The sequence below is a fragment of the Aulonocara sp. 'chitande type north' Nkhata Bay genome, linkage group LG22 (genome assembly GCF_057382095.1).
Source record: "Aulonocara sp. 'chitande type north' Nkhata Bay isolate Kocher_YH1m ecotype deep benthic linkage group LG22, A_spYH_male_GT1.1, whole genome shotgun sequence".
Classification (NCBI taxonomy): Eukaryota; Metazoa; Chordata; class Actinopteri; order Cichliformes; family Cichlidae; genus Aulonocara; species Aulonocara sp. 'chitande type north' Nkhata Bay.
In genome coordinates, this window is record NC_141364.1 from 5,650,195 (window position 1) to 5,663,377 (window position 13,183).

The following is a 13,183-nucleotide window of genomic DNA, read 5'->3' on the forward strand; positions in this document are numbered from 1 at the left end:
GATGATTGTAAATGACGAAGAATGTAATGATGTCTATCAAGTGTCTTGCAGATCACAGCCCGGTGACTGGGTTCTGATCAAAGTGCTCCAAAGGAAAAACTGGAGCTTGCAAAATAGCGGAACGACCATCCTGGATCCATCAGAGTCACTGCAGGCGAGTCAGTTAAGCCATCTAAACACAGCTGACGGCAGGCTTGCCCACTTGTTGTGATCTCGCCCGGTGGAGGGGTCAGCTTTCCTGGCCGGGGGGTCTACTCGCGACAGGAGGGTGTGTCCCGTCGTCATGAGGTGGTGGCTCTTAACAACTGCAGCGGCCCTGACCATGGCCGGGCTCCTCATCTTTGCTTCCGTGAGGGACAATAAGTCACGCTATATGAAGAAAAGGCAGACACTGTATGACAAAGGAAAGTACACCAAGTTTCCCCATGGCTATGCCACTAATTTCTGGTGGCAGTTTATGAACACTACAGCTTACTTGAATAATAAAACTGACTGCTATGCAAATACATATACACTTTCTGCCCACCGAGGAACGAGAGGAAGTGTATGGACTGTTCACTCAACGAAACCTGTGCCAGTAACGCGACACTGATGAGCCTCAACTGTCGCTCCAACTACAGCTACCGAATGATGCTACAAACAAAGACTCATTACCAGACAGGATGTGCACGGACGGCACCAAGCAGTAAAGGAACCAGAGTTTCGCATCTGAGGAGGAGTGAAATTCTTACAGAGCTTGATCCCCGGCATTGGAGTTGCCGAGGTGCGGGATCATGTGGAAATCAATCGATATGCTCTGCTACGACGCATCAACTTTGACAAAGACCCTGGGAACCGCCTTAGCAGGAGAACAGCAGGCCATCAGAACGATGGTGCTGCAGAACAGACTGACACTAGACCTGCTAACAGCATCACAAGGAGGAGTTTGCAAGCTGATCGGGGAAACATGTTGCACTTTTATCCCTGATGGATACGAAACTGGAGGAGACATTTATGAAGCTTTGCAGAATTTGACCGTTCTGCAAAAATATGTCACTGACCACACACCTGGAGCAGCTACAGCACAAAGCTGGCTGGACTGGCTGTTCAGCGGTTCATGGCTGGCTGCTGTAGCAAAGCCATTTTTCCTTCTAGGTCTCATCATGATAGCACTGCTCATATTAGTGTTGTGTGTGTTGCCATGCCTAAGAGTAATGATTTCACAGATGATAACAACTACAATGACTGCTTATGTTGCCGTGCCTGAAGAAGAACAACATCCCGTTGCAATTCTGTTAGAGGAGAACTTGTACTAGCTGCTAATAAATGACGTGGTGATTAAAAATGACTTGTCAAGTGATCATGCACTGATTAAAACATTAGTAGGTTATGCAAGTTTTCATGCTTTTATTTTTTTTGAAGTCTTGAGTTTTAAACATAAAGTTTTTCATTTTAAATATAAAGTTTTCATCCTTTTATTTTTTGAAGTTCTCATCCTTTTATTTTTTGAAGTCTTCATTTTAAATATGAAGTTTTCATTATTTTACATATAAAGTTTTCAATTTAAGGTTTGCATCATTTTAAGTATAAGGTTTCATGCTTGTATTTTTTGAAGTTTTCATTTTAAAATATAAGGTTTTCATCCTTTATTTTTTGTAGTTTTAGTTTTATTATTTTTTCTTGTTTATTCCACTTGTTATTTCATTTACTATGATTTTCATTTACTATGTTTTTCTTTTTATTATTTTCTTTTGTTTTATTCTTTAGACCAAATGACTTCCATTTCTGCTATGCTGACATTTTGAAAATTTAAAAATTGCTTAAGATACTTAATAAATAACCTTCACAGACAATTGTTGTATACATTTAAAATAAGTTAAAACAGGAGGGAATGTTACAGGAAAAATGTTTCTATGTTTCTTTACCTTCTTTTAAATGTACAATGATGCCTTTTGTCTGCCCTTTGCCTATGGTTAGATTAGTTTAGAATTATCTTTTTAGACTTTCCCAGCAAACACATCTTGTTTCTGGGACATATTGTTTTAGATTGTTTTAGCTTCCCTAGCTCTCTGCTGACGAGACTAGCACCATATATGGAGTTGTTTTATTTTATCTGTTTATTATTTGTTATCCTGTTCTCACTGTCTCTGTGCTCTGTGCCTATAAAAATTACCAAGCCACTGTGCATGGTGTGAGTTGTTCTTAGCAGCTCACCCGTGTACACGTTTGATAAAGAAAGTAACTTTGTCTCATTGTGTCTTTATTTCTCCTGGGTTTTTTACAGAGTTTTCCCCCAACACCACCTTTATTCGTCATTAATGCTTCTTATAGTAGAGATCTTTGGACAGTTTGCCAATAGTGGTTCCATAGTGTAGTAATAGACAGTTTTATCTAACAGTGACCGATCCCTAGTTTAATCCCAAAGGGAGCTACTTTTGATATAGGAGTGGTCAAAAAAAAAAACTCCTCTGCAGTTTTCAGCTAATAGTTAATATGCAGTAGATAACTATAGAGGTAATAACGTTTTACAATTCTTCAGCAGAAATCAGTGCAGAAAGGTGAAAATACCCTGGATGAGTGAAGGACGGTGGAGGGTGTCATCTTCTCTTCACAGGTGCTGTTACCACTGGTTCGTTGAATCTTAAATAATGATTAGGTATGTAAGTAACTTCAACACAAATGCCAAGACCCAAGATTTCCCAGTTGAACGTTACATTGTAACAAGGTGATCAATGTTACTCACTTCACCTGTCAGTGGTTTTGAAGATGACCTATGTATTGATTAATATGTGCAGGGATGGATTCAATGCAGCCACAGAGGTTTTTGGGCTGCTGCACAAATCAGTTCATGCCTTGGTTGTTCGAGATGCTTAAACTAGAAAGAATCTCTTAACATTACAACCTAGGTAGTTACAGCAGTGTTCAAAGTCTATGTGAAGTAAATTCTGGTGTGTTTCAAAAGGCACAATTCACGTTAGAACATAAACAATTTGGGGGGAGATATTTTGGACAGAACCAAAATCATACACATATCCCTGTCCTGCCATTATAAACTAAGTTAAGATTAAACATGGTCATTTCATTACATTATCAAGTACAAAAAATAAGGCATTTACTAACATACTAACAATATGTCAGTAAATGTGGCCCTAAAGATCATAGCACATCAGGATTAATGGCAAGAGGTCATTCCCCTCCATACAGAAGTTAAAAAAGGGTCGAGCTTTGGGGTTTTGCTCTGTAATATGAGGGGATAAAATACTAGTAGTGGAAAGACAGGACAGACCTGGGGTTATAACCCAAACACATGGTTTCCCTGCTTCTTCTTGGTTGGTAAGAATGCAGTAAATATTCCAAAGTCTTACAGCTGAGGAAGGTGGTTAGCTAAAAGTTACTTAAGATTTCTTTTTTCTTGTGGTTGACAGCACTTGCTGTTTCAGCGTAGAGGTAACTAGCTATATTCACACCACCAATTCATCTTCCCTCACTGAATTAGCAGAACAGTTGGTCTCCATAACCAATGGCAAATAATCTAATAGTGAAATAGTGCTTTTAAGCCTTCCCGACCACTCTGGGCACTTTCACATTATAAGGTGCATTCACCCACACAATAATACAGTATTTTATTTTGTATTCTAATTGCTTTATCTATCACACATATACATCACTGGATATATCAGGGACAATGTGGGGTTATTTACCCAAAGATACATCATCCTGTGTACTGGAGAAGCCAGAGAATGAACCATAAACCTTCTCAGTTGGTGAGCAACCAGTCTGCCTCTAGAGCCAGAGCCGCCCCTGAATGTCTGATTTTCGCTACATTTCCTAATAATTATGATGCATATTGGTTAATGAAGAGTCACACTGATAGAGAGCTGTGGATTGCCACAAATACCTGTCTCCACTGTGACCATTTCACAAACTTTCATCTGGGACAACCAGAAATCTGCTGTTAGTCATGAATCAGGACGACATGAATCAGGCATCCTCCCTCCTGTCCTTCCTCCTCTCCTGCCAACATATGGTGCCATCATCATCATCATCAAGATAGAGAGCAAATTTAATTTGGCTCTAATTTAATCTACACCTCATAAATTTATGTCATTAAGTGTCACATCAGTCTTTGGTGACTCTGGTACAATAGATGTTTTCTGTTGTCCTTTTTTTTTTTCCCTCACCCACTGTTTCATGCCAAGCCAACCAGAAACACACACATTCCTGACAACATGTCCACAAATGGGATATGTTAACTTGGTGTGCATCAATTAACTTTGACCCTGTAACACCTGTCTCACAGTGTGCCCACCATCTCCTCTACCTGTCATCTATCACCTTATTGGTCTACCTTCACTTTTCCTATTCTTTCTATTTCCTCCCTCCCCACAACTTAATTCCCTTCTTCCTGTCTCCCTACATAATTTACTTTTTTCATTTTCTTTTTCATCCAGTTTTCAATCCACTGTTATCTCTTCCCTCTTTTTCCTTCCCTCCCCCTTTGCAGATCATTCATTTCCTTTTTTTACATTCTTCCTACCTTTGCTTACTGACAGTCCTTCCTTTCACGTCAGTCTTTTATCCCTTCCATTTCTCTTCCTTCCCTTCTTCATCACCTTTCTTTTCTTCACCTCTTCTTGCTTTTGCAACCACTTCTTTCTAATAGTATTCCTTTATTTCTCATTCATTTCATCACTTCTGTCCTACTCCTACCATCCTTCTTCTATCACAGTATTCCTTTTTTCCTCCCTCCTCTGCCATCCCATCAGACCTTATCAATTTTCCTCTTTCACTTAACTTCAGTGCTTCCTTGCTTCCTCTGCTACAATTCTGCATTTTTCCTTGCCTTTTCTTTTCTTCTTGCCCCCATACTGTTTACGGTACTGTGTAACAGTTTGGAGCCACCCCTCATTTCTTTATTTTGTCTCCAAGAACCCAGACTTTCTTGTAATTTCTGAAGTGGTTTTGAACTATGAATGTTCTTGGGAAAGCCTGGAGAACCAAAGGTTTTTTGACATTAGTTGTTTTTTTTTTCCATTTACATACATATAAGATTAGAGGACATTAGAGGCCCTTCAACAGATCCACTACTGTTTGCCAAGCCTCATGAGAAACCTCAGTGGAAGGGTGGGTATCAAGAAGCCATTCTTTAAGAAAGAAAACAGGGAGAAACAAAAAGACTGAAGTATGCTTAATTCATTTGAAAGGTTCAACTATATTCACACATAACTGTTGCATCCATGTTCCCCTGCAAAATCTAAAGACATGAGGGATGACTCCAGACTTTTCCACAGTACAGTACGTCCTTTAATCTTCCAACGTCCTGTCATCATCTCGTTTTTGCCTTTCCTTCTCTTTCTCCTCCTTCACCTCCCACCTCCATGCCAATCTCTCTTGATTTGGCACTGCAGGTTTACTTAGTTCCCTCTCTACACTGTTGACAGTGGCACAGGTTCTGAATCAGATATGCTCAAAGAGTGTGTGTGTGTGTGTGTGTGTGTGTGTGTGTGTGTGTGTGTGTGTGTGTGTGTGTGTGTGTGTGTGTGTGTGTGTGTGTGTGTTAGGGGCAATGGAGGACAAGGGGAGTCATGTCAGTGTATGATGAAACACACCTAGAGATGAATGCAGGTCCATTCATCTCCTTGCTCTCAGGCATCCATTCACAAAGGCTGATGGAGCGCACTGATAAAAAAGGATGAAGAAAATAAAATCAGCAAACATGAACGGTCTGACTGTGAGTAGGAGGGAACAGAGGAGCGAGGAACAAGTAGACAACAAGTAGTCTAAAATGGAATGAAGGAAGGATGTGAGGGAAAAGTACTGAGGTGAAGGAAAAAAACATGGATGAGGGATGGGGAGAATGGGGGAAAAGAAGTGGAGAGATTTATTGAAAAGGAGTAGAGAGAGATGCAAAAGGAACTGAAGTAAGCATAAAATGTGGAGCAACGGAAGGAAGAAAAGGTCAAAGGTCAAAGCAAATAGAAGACGAGTAGCATGAAATATGAACCACTGCATGCAATCACAATACATTTTAAGGATGTGGTTTCAATTAAGGACAACCTAGACCTGACCCTTACACCAACCTTCCTTTAATGCCACAAAATAACAGAAATGTTCCACAGGTAATTCAGGAATATCACGCAGGAAATGGGGAAAAAAGAAGAAAAAGGAAAGAAGACAAAAATGAAGAACTGAAGGAAGATAATGGACAAAGGAAAGAAGAAGAAAATGAAAGACGAAATAGAGGAACGAGTACTAAAAGGATGGAGTGAAGGATAGAAGGAAGGAAGAATGAAAGGCATGATGGTGGCAGTATAATCAGAGACCAAAGATGAACAGAAATAATCAGCATAATGAACACACAAAAAGCAAGAAGAAAAAATAAACAAAGTTAGGAGAAGAGGAACAAAAAGTATAAAAATGACAAAGATATTGGAAGAGAGGTAGGAATGAATGAGGGAGAGAAAGAATACAACAGCAGGAAAACAGAAAAGACAGGGAAAGAAAAAAAAGGTAAAACAAGAAAAAACAAAGTTAATCAATAAAGCAAAAACTGAATAAAGTCCATCCGACTCCTGAAAATGACCCAAAATGGCTGAACTCATTTAGCCTGTCGCAGCCCTTCAGTGGATATGATGTCATTGCCACACACGCTGCGCTCTCTCTCCCACTCTCGTGTGTGTGTAAATGTGTTTCAACAACACTTGGGGATTATGTGACTGAAATGAAGTATTCAGACAGCTTAGTGTCACAATTAAATGTGTGTGATTTTGGCAAAGAGACGGAGAACGAGAGAGGAAGACTGACAGCGAACGGTGAAAGAGACACACACACAGACGGGCAGCGTCAACCTTCGGTCGCTCTGTCTGTCTGCCACTCGCTCTGCTTCGCCACCATTATGCTGTGATGGATTGTGGGAAGTGATGACACATGACAACTTCTACTGCTGTATTCATACACAGAGACACAGCAGACCAGGTGGCAACTTCAGAGAGGCACCTCTGCACACTAAGTGGGGGGTTTGAGTCATATCTCTCTCCTTGTCAGTTTGCTTCTGTAGTCCCTTTTCTTTCTTGACCCGTTCTTTCCTCCCTTTCTCCTCCTACTCCTTAGATTTTCTTATTTCGTTCTTTCTTCGTTTACTTTACAGGTGGTGACAGCAGTCACACGGTTTAGCCTTACCAGCATCCCGACAGCTGTAGCTAACAAGCTACCAGATGCTGTTAAACTCTGTTGGCCTCACAATTTTTAAAACTAATTTTACAGTCTGTTCGCTCGGTAACCTGGAAGTCTAAGTGGCTTCAAGGCAAGTTAAAAGAAAATTACAGATAAGAAATATTTCTTATTTTAATGGCTTTAACTATTGTTTCTAACACTGCACTCAAAAAAGACCTTTTCCATAGCAGACACCTGGCCTTGTCCCAAAGGAAGGTACAGGTATATAACTGATTGCTCAGTTCCACTTAGATGGGCCCATCCTTTTTTGCATGATGGTTCACTGTCACAGTGTAGTGAGTCCTGGTTAATTTCACTTGTTTTCCCTGCACCAGTGTAAAATGTCTGCTGTACTGAAAGTCAGCCCTCAACATTCAGGCTCACAGAAACACTTCTGAAGCCTGCTGCCCAAAACAGCAGACTGCAAACAAACTAACAAACTTGAGGCTTCTCAAGACATCGACTGAAGTTGCTCTTTCACGAATATAACACATAGCAGAAGGCAGCCCGCTTACCAGACAGCCTCGTGTCTGGAAATACTTTGGTCCTCCATGTTTAAATGTTCAGGATGTGGGACACATGAAGAACACACATTTACTTCAGCTGTTTTTTGTGCATATGGAACTTTGTACGAGGAAGCTGGCAGGAAAAAGACATTTGATGGACAATTTGACTGAACTACACATTTGCGTTCTCACATTCAGCTCTTTTGGTTAATGCCTTCAAAGGTTTGGGACTGTAATGCAGGTATAAGAACTGCATAAAGCAAATTATGTACTGATAATCTTTAAAGTACAGTATGTGCATCTGAAATGTCAACAGAGAGCATACTCATTGCCCATGAGTATGGTGAACCACCCGCATCCCTAAAGCATTCAACCTAGGGCAAGCACTGGATAGTAATTTCACAGTTCACCAAGTAAATTTGGCTAATCTCTTGTCTTGTTTACAACCTGTCTGATCATCATCTCTGGTGTGTAAAACACTGTAATAAACCAGAATTATGCACTGACAGATGTAATCCCCCAGAAGCTGTGGGTATCCATCACACTGGGCCTCTGTGAACATGTGCAGGTGGTGTTACACATCAAAATTTGCATTGATGTCTGCTGTTATATTTCCCAGTATAATTAAAATGTACAACAATAACTGGCCTTGCAATCACTGAATCCTGAGTTTTTGTTTAAAGTATGCTAATGTGTGCAGAGGCTGCATCTGCGCATAGCTGTGCAGAGTTTATATCTGCCCTCGTGTCTATATCTCCTTCATGAGAAATGAGTAATGTCAGCAGGGCAACCAGGCTTTATAAAACACATTTTCTGAAAACATCCCCAGAACATCATCCTCACAAATAATGAATTCAATACAGTACAGTACAGTCTGCAATTCTTCCTTTCGCTTAAACATGCACCACTTCGTAGCCCACAGATTCCTCTACCTGTAGACATCTACTTTAAATCTCGTGCTCTGGTGCAGTAACATTGTGGAAAAAGTATGAATATTGTAAGAATGAATGATTGTGCTAATTTGTTAGTGCAGGAGATCATGGCTCTGTGGTGTAGAGCAGCTATAATGATCCTGCTGTTCTTGAAACTAAAGGCTGCTAGTTGCAGCTTCAGACCTGATTTGTCCCTTTTTTCCCCCTGCTAAGAATTAGAGGCAACTGGTCTGCAGCCACAGACTGCTTGTGTCTTTTAAAAAGTTAAATATGTTTAAGCTCCTAAAAAAAATTTCTTGCTTCGACAAAAATCCCTTAAAAATAGCAAAATGTAAGCAGTGTTTACACTGATTTCAGTACTCCTTGGTGTAGAACCTACAAGGCAATAAAGACCACTGGATAGCAGTGCACACTGGAGATTAGAGAGCAGTTTCACCTTCTGTTTTCTTGTGCAGCTCAACCACCAATTAATTCCAATTTTGCTCAGCTCCTATTTGGTTATTGCCAGACTTTTGCAGGCATTCAGTGTTTCACAAACATTCAGTGTTTTCTTTTTAATGCACATGCTAACTACGGTAGAAGTCATTATAGTAATACGGTACTTTCATTACAGATCACTACAAGAAACATTAGTTATTTCAAATGGATCACTGAAGATCAGGGATTTTTTTAGCATTAGGAAAATATCACACTTTGGGTTAAAATATAGGAGTTTGCATGTTCTCCCCGTGTTTGCGTGGGTTCTCTCCGGGTACTCTGGCTTCCTCCCACTGTCCAAAGACATGCACTTAGTGGAGATAGGTTAATTGGTTAATCCAAATTGCCCATAGGTGTGAATATGTCCACCTATAAACTGGACAATAAACTGAACTGGGCTAAAAACACCACAGCACTTTACAGGAAGGGCCAGAGTCGTCTCTATTTTTTGAGGCGACTGAGGTCCTTCAACATCTGCCAGAAAATGCTGAGGATTTTCTATGAGTCTGTGGTGGCCAGTGCGATCCTCTATGCTGTTGCATGCTGGGGGAGCAGGCTGAGGGTCGCAGATGCCAACAGACTTAATAAACTGATCCGTAAGGCCAGCAATGTTGTGGGGATGGAGCTGGACTCCCTCAAGGTGGTGTCGGAGAGGCGGATGCTGTCCAAGATAAAGACAATGTTGGATAACACCTCCCACCCACTCCATGACATGTTGGTCAGCCACAGGAGCTCGTTCAGTGAGAGACTGAGATTACCGAAAAGCACCACTGAACGACACAGGAAATCATTCCTGCCTGTGGCCATCTCCCTGTACAACGCATCCACTTAACACACTGTTTGCTGCTACAACTACACATGTTTCTTTTCCAAATATTTATTTATAAGTGACTTATGTATGTATGTATGTATATATATGTATATATTGTACTATTCTTAGTTAGCGTATTGTCTGTCTTGTCTTAATGTTGGTTTAAAATGGAGCACTGTAACAAAAAATAATTTCCCCCAGGGATCAATAAAGTATTCTGATTCTGATTCTGATTCTGATGTGAGTGCGAATGGTTGTCTGTCTCTGTGTGTTGGCCCTGCGACAGACTGGCGACCTGTCCAGGGTGTACCCCGCCTCTCGCCCTATGACAGCTGGGATAGGCTCCAGCGCCCCCCGCGACCCTGAAAAGGATAAGCGGACGCGAATGGATGGATGGATGGGTTAAAATACAGCGATTATCAGTTGTGTCAGAGGTCAGTTTTTCAGCTTGAAAATCTTCTGAGGGGATGAATTACAGATGTAAACATATGTGATGCATATATACACACACATATATATATATATATATATATATATATATATATATATATACAGTAAGTTTCTAAGTCTTACTGGCTGTCATGGAAAAAGGACAGTTTGTACATTTAGAAGAAGAAATGGTGCCCTTTTTGTCAACTTTTTAACTGCAGCTGTATATTTTAAACTTAATTAACATCACAAGTGTTTGCCCTATAAAGTGGAATATTTGTAGTCTCTGGGTTTTTTTTTTATCACCTTTTCTGCTGTTGGACCATTATCTGTCATGGTCTAACCTCCAGTGAATCTGACAGCAACTGCAGTTGCCCCATTTATTCTCTTGTTTCATTTCAAGGTCCCTGACATGACAAAAGGCCGCCTTATCCTCATCACCTTTGAAACAGCATAATGAAAACTCTGCTGCCTCAGCAGTTGAACGGTGGAAGCAGGAGATCAGCACAGCCAAGATGTTTTTCCTCTACTACGAGGGGCATAAGGTCACACAAACATGTCCAAGATGTCAATCGTGATTGAATATAAGACAGAAATGTTGATACTGTTGCTCTCAGCTTGGGTATGACCTCAGACTCACATGATGTTTTGGCAAGTTGAGGGCTTCACAAAAGGAAGGGGGGGGGGGGGGGGGTGAATATGGAATAAGACTTGCGGTGTGTGATAGTCTGAGCCAAAAAGCTACCATCCTTATCCATCACACCTTGTCCAGCTTAAGTACCTAACAAGAGATAAAACGCCTGGATCGGGCCAAACAGCCCGCTGGCGTCAGAAACAGCATAAAAAAACTCTGCTGCCTCAGCAGTTGAACGGTGGAAGCAGGAGATCAGCACAGCCAAGATGTTTTTCCTCTACTACGAGGGGCATAAGGTCACACAAACATGTCCAAGATGTCAATCGTGATTGAATATAAGACAGAAATGTTGATACTGTTGCTCTCAGCTTGGGTATAGACCCTCAATAGCTCCAGCACTTCTAGTTTCTGAAACCATGAAATTAAAAAGGAACCATGCCAACATATATCCATTCATCTCAGTTTGAAGCTTATAGTGAAAGGCAGTAAACAATACCTATGAGCATATAAGTAAGAAAGGAATCCATATCCACACTCCTATCTAGTTGTTTCACGCATCTGAAAGGCTTCTATTTCCCTGGGAATAGAAAATGGGAGTCTTTACTGTTAATGTCACACTGACCATCAACTCCCACTCTGCCATGTAACTCAATTACAGACTCAGCCACACTCATACAGTCTGCTGTATAGAAATAGACGGGATGAATAGTGTGTTTATACTACATGACTAGAAATTCAATTCACAGTGGGCTCAAGCCAAGCGTATATCCAAACTGTTGAATCAGCCACACGCACACACTGCTGGAACTAAATCATCATCAGTGCCAGAAGTGTTTTATCTTATTATGTTTTAAGGAAGTGTGTGTGTGTGTGTGTGTGTGTGTGTGTGTTGGTTGGAGTGAAGGAGCAGGAGGAGGAGAAGGGAGCAGGGAGGGGTTCATTCTCCTAGCTCTGAATCCCAATTTCCCCTGTCTGTCCTGGGGAGTGATCTTCACGCACACAGCCTGCTGCTTGCTGGTGCACCAGCTGCTGATGCGCGCGCGCACACACAGACGAATGATCCCGGATCTGATAGCTGCCCTACAGCTAATAATACTGAAGCAGGGAGAGCAAAAGGGGTGAGAAAGACGAGGTTTGGTGGGGTAAACAGTGGGTGGAGGGTAACAGATATGTGAGAGCCCTGAGGTGCAGTAAGACAGAAGCTGGAGAGGGCAAAACGCACATATGCGCAACAACCGGTTGGAAAATTGCAGAATGCAAATGCCTGTATGGTGAGGACACGAAAAGGCATGTATGCGGTTTTTTAGAAATGTCACATCTGAATCACAGCTGCTTTCATCTGTCTGTCACTGGCAGCAACTTGCGCTCTGACTTCACGCGTGACAGGCTGATTGAGGAGGGATGGAAGGATTGCGCACCGGTCCTTACGTGTGTGCGCGTCCGGGTGAAAGACAGACACGCACGGCCATGTAGCCAAGCACGCGCATCAATGACAGAGGGGTCAAAGCCTCGCGCACCGGCAGGCTGCGTCCTAGCCGTGACAGCACGAGCCAGTAGAAAGTATCTCGGGATTCACATACGTGCACAACGAGCCCCGTAGAAATGCAGCAGAACATCTCACATCTAACAGCCGGAATGTGAAGGGCAAAGCCAGAGACAGTTGTCTGAGACACGGCGCAACATTTTCACCTTCAGCGTAAAAGACAAGAAAGCAAAAGGGGGAAGAGAAGAGGGTCCAAATTGAGACATGACAAGAATCTACTCACTGTTTTCAGGAGCCCCGCACTCTTTTTCTTCTCTTTTTGCTCTCCGCGTCTTCTCTCCGTGCACCACAATCCATCCGTCCATCCCTCCGCTGGACATTTCCTGCGGCATAGAGCCTGATCGATTCTAATGTTGCGGGATAATGTCCTCGGGATGAAAGCGAAACAGCTCACCCCTCCCGACAAAAAAGAAAATAGCAAAGAATCGCGCGCACGCACAGTTTCGACCTTTCCTCCACTCGGCGAGGCTACATGTTGCTGACTGCTACCTCTCTGTCCCTCTCACTCACTCTCTCCTCTCCCGTTATTTTGTTAAAATTCAGTATGTACGCTCCGTCACCTAGCAACGTCTCTCTACCTCCCTCTCTCTCCCATCCACCTCTCTGGGTCCTCATTACTTCCTCACGACACGTGTTGAATGCTAAACTAAGTTGTCCGAT

The 13,183-nt window shown here is 41.9% G+C and overlaps 1 protein-coding gene across 1 annotated transcript in view; it reads right to left on the bottom strand.

Moving 5' to 3' along the window:
- The window catches only part of grin2da (glutamate receptor, ionotropic, N-methyl D-aspartate 2D, a), a 262,588-nt gene extending 249,722 nt beyond the window's left edge, over positions 1-12,866 (bottom strand). Inside the window, exon 1 of the mRNA XM_086281122.1 lies at positions 12,747-12,866. The gene's annotated coding sequence lies outside the window, so the exon portion shown is untranslated. The remainder of the gene's footprint in view (positions 1-12,746) is intronic.
- Between the last annotated feature and the right edge of the window lie 317 nt (positions 12,867-13,183).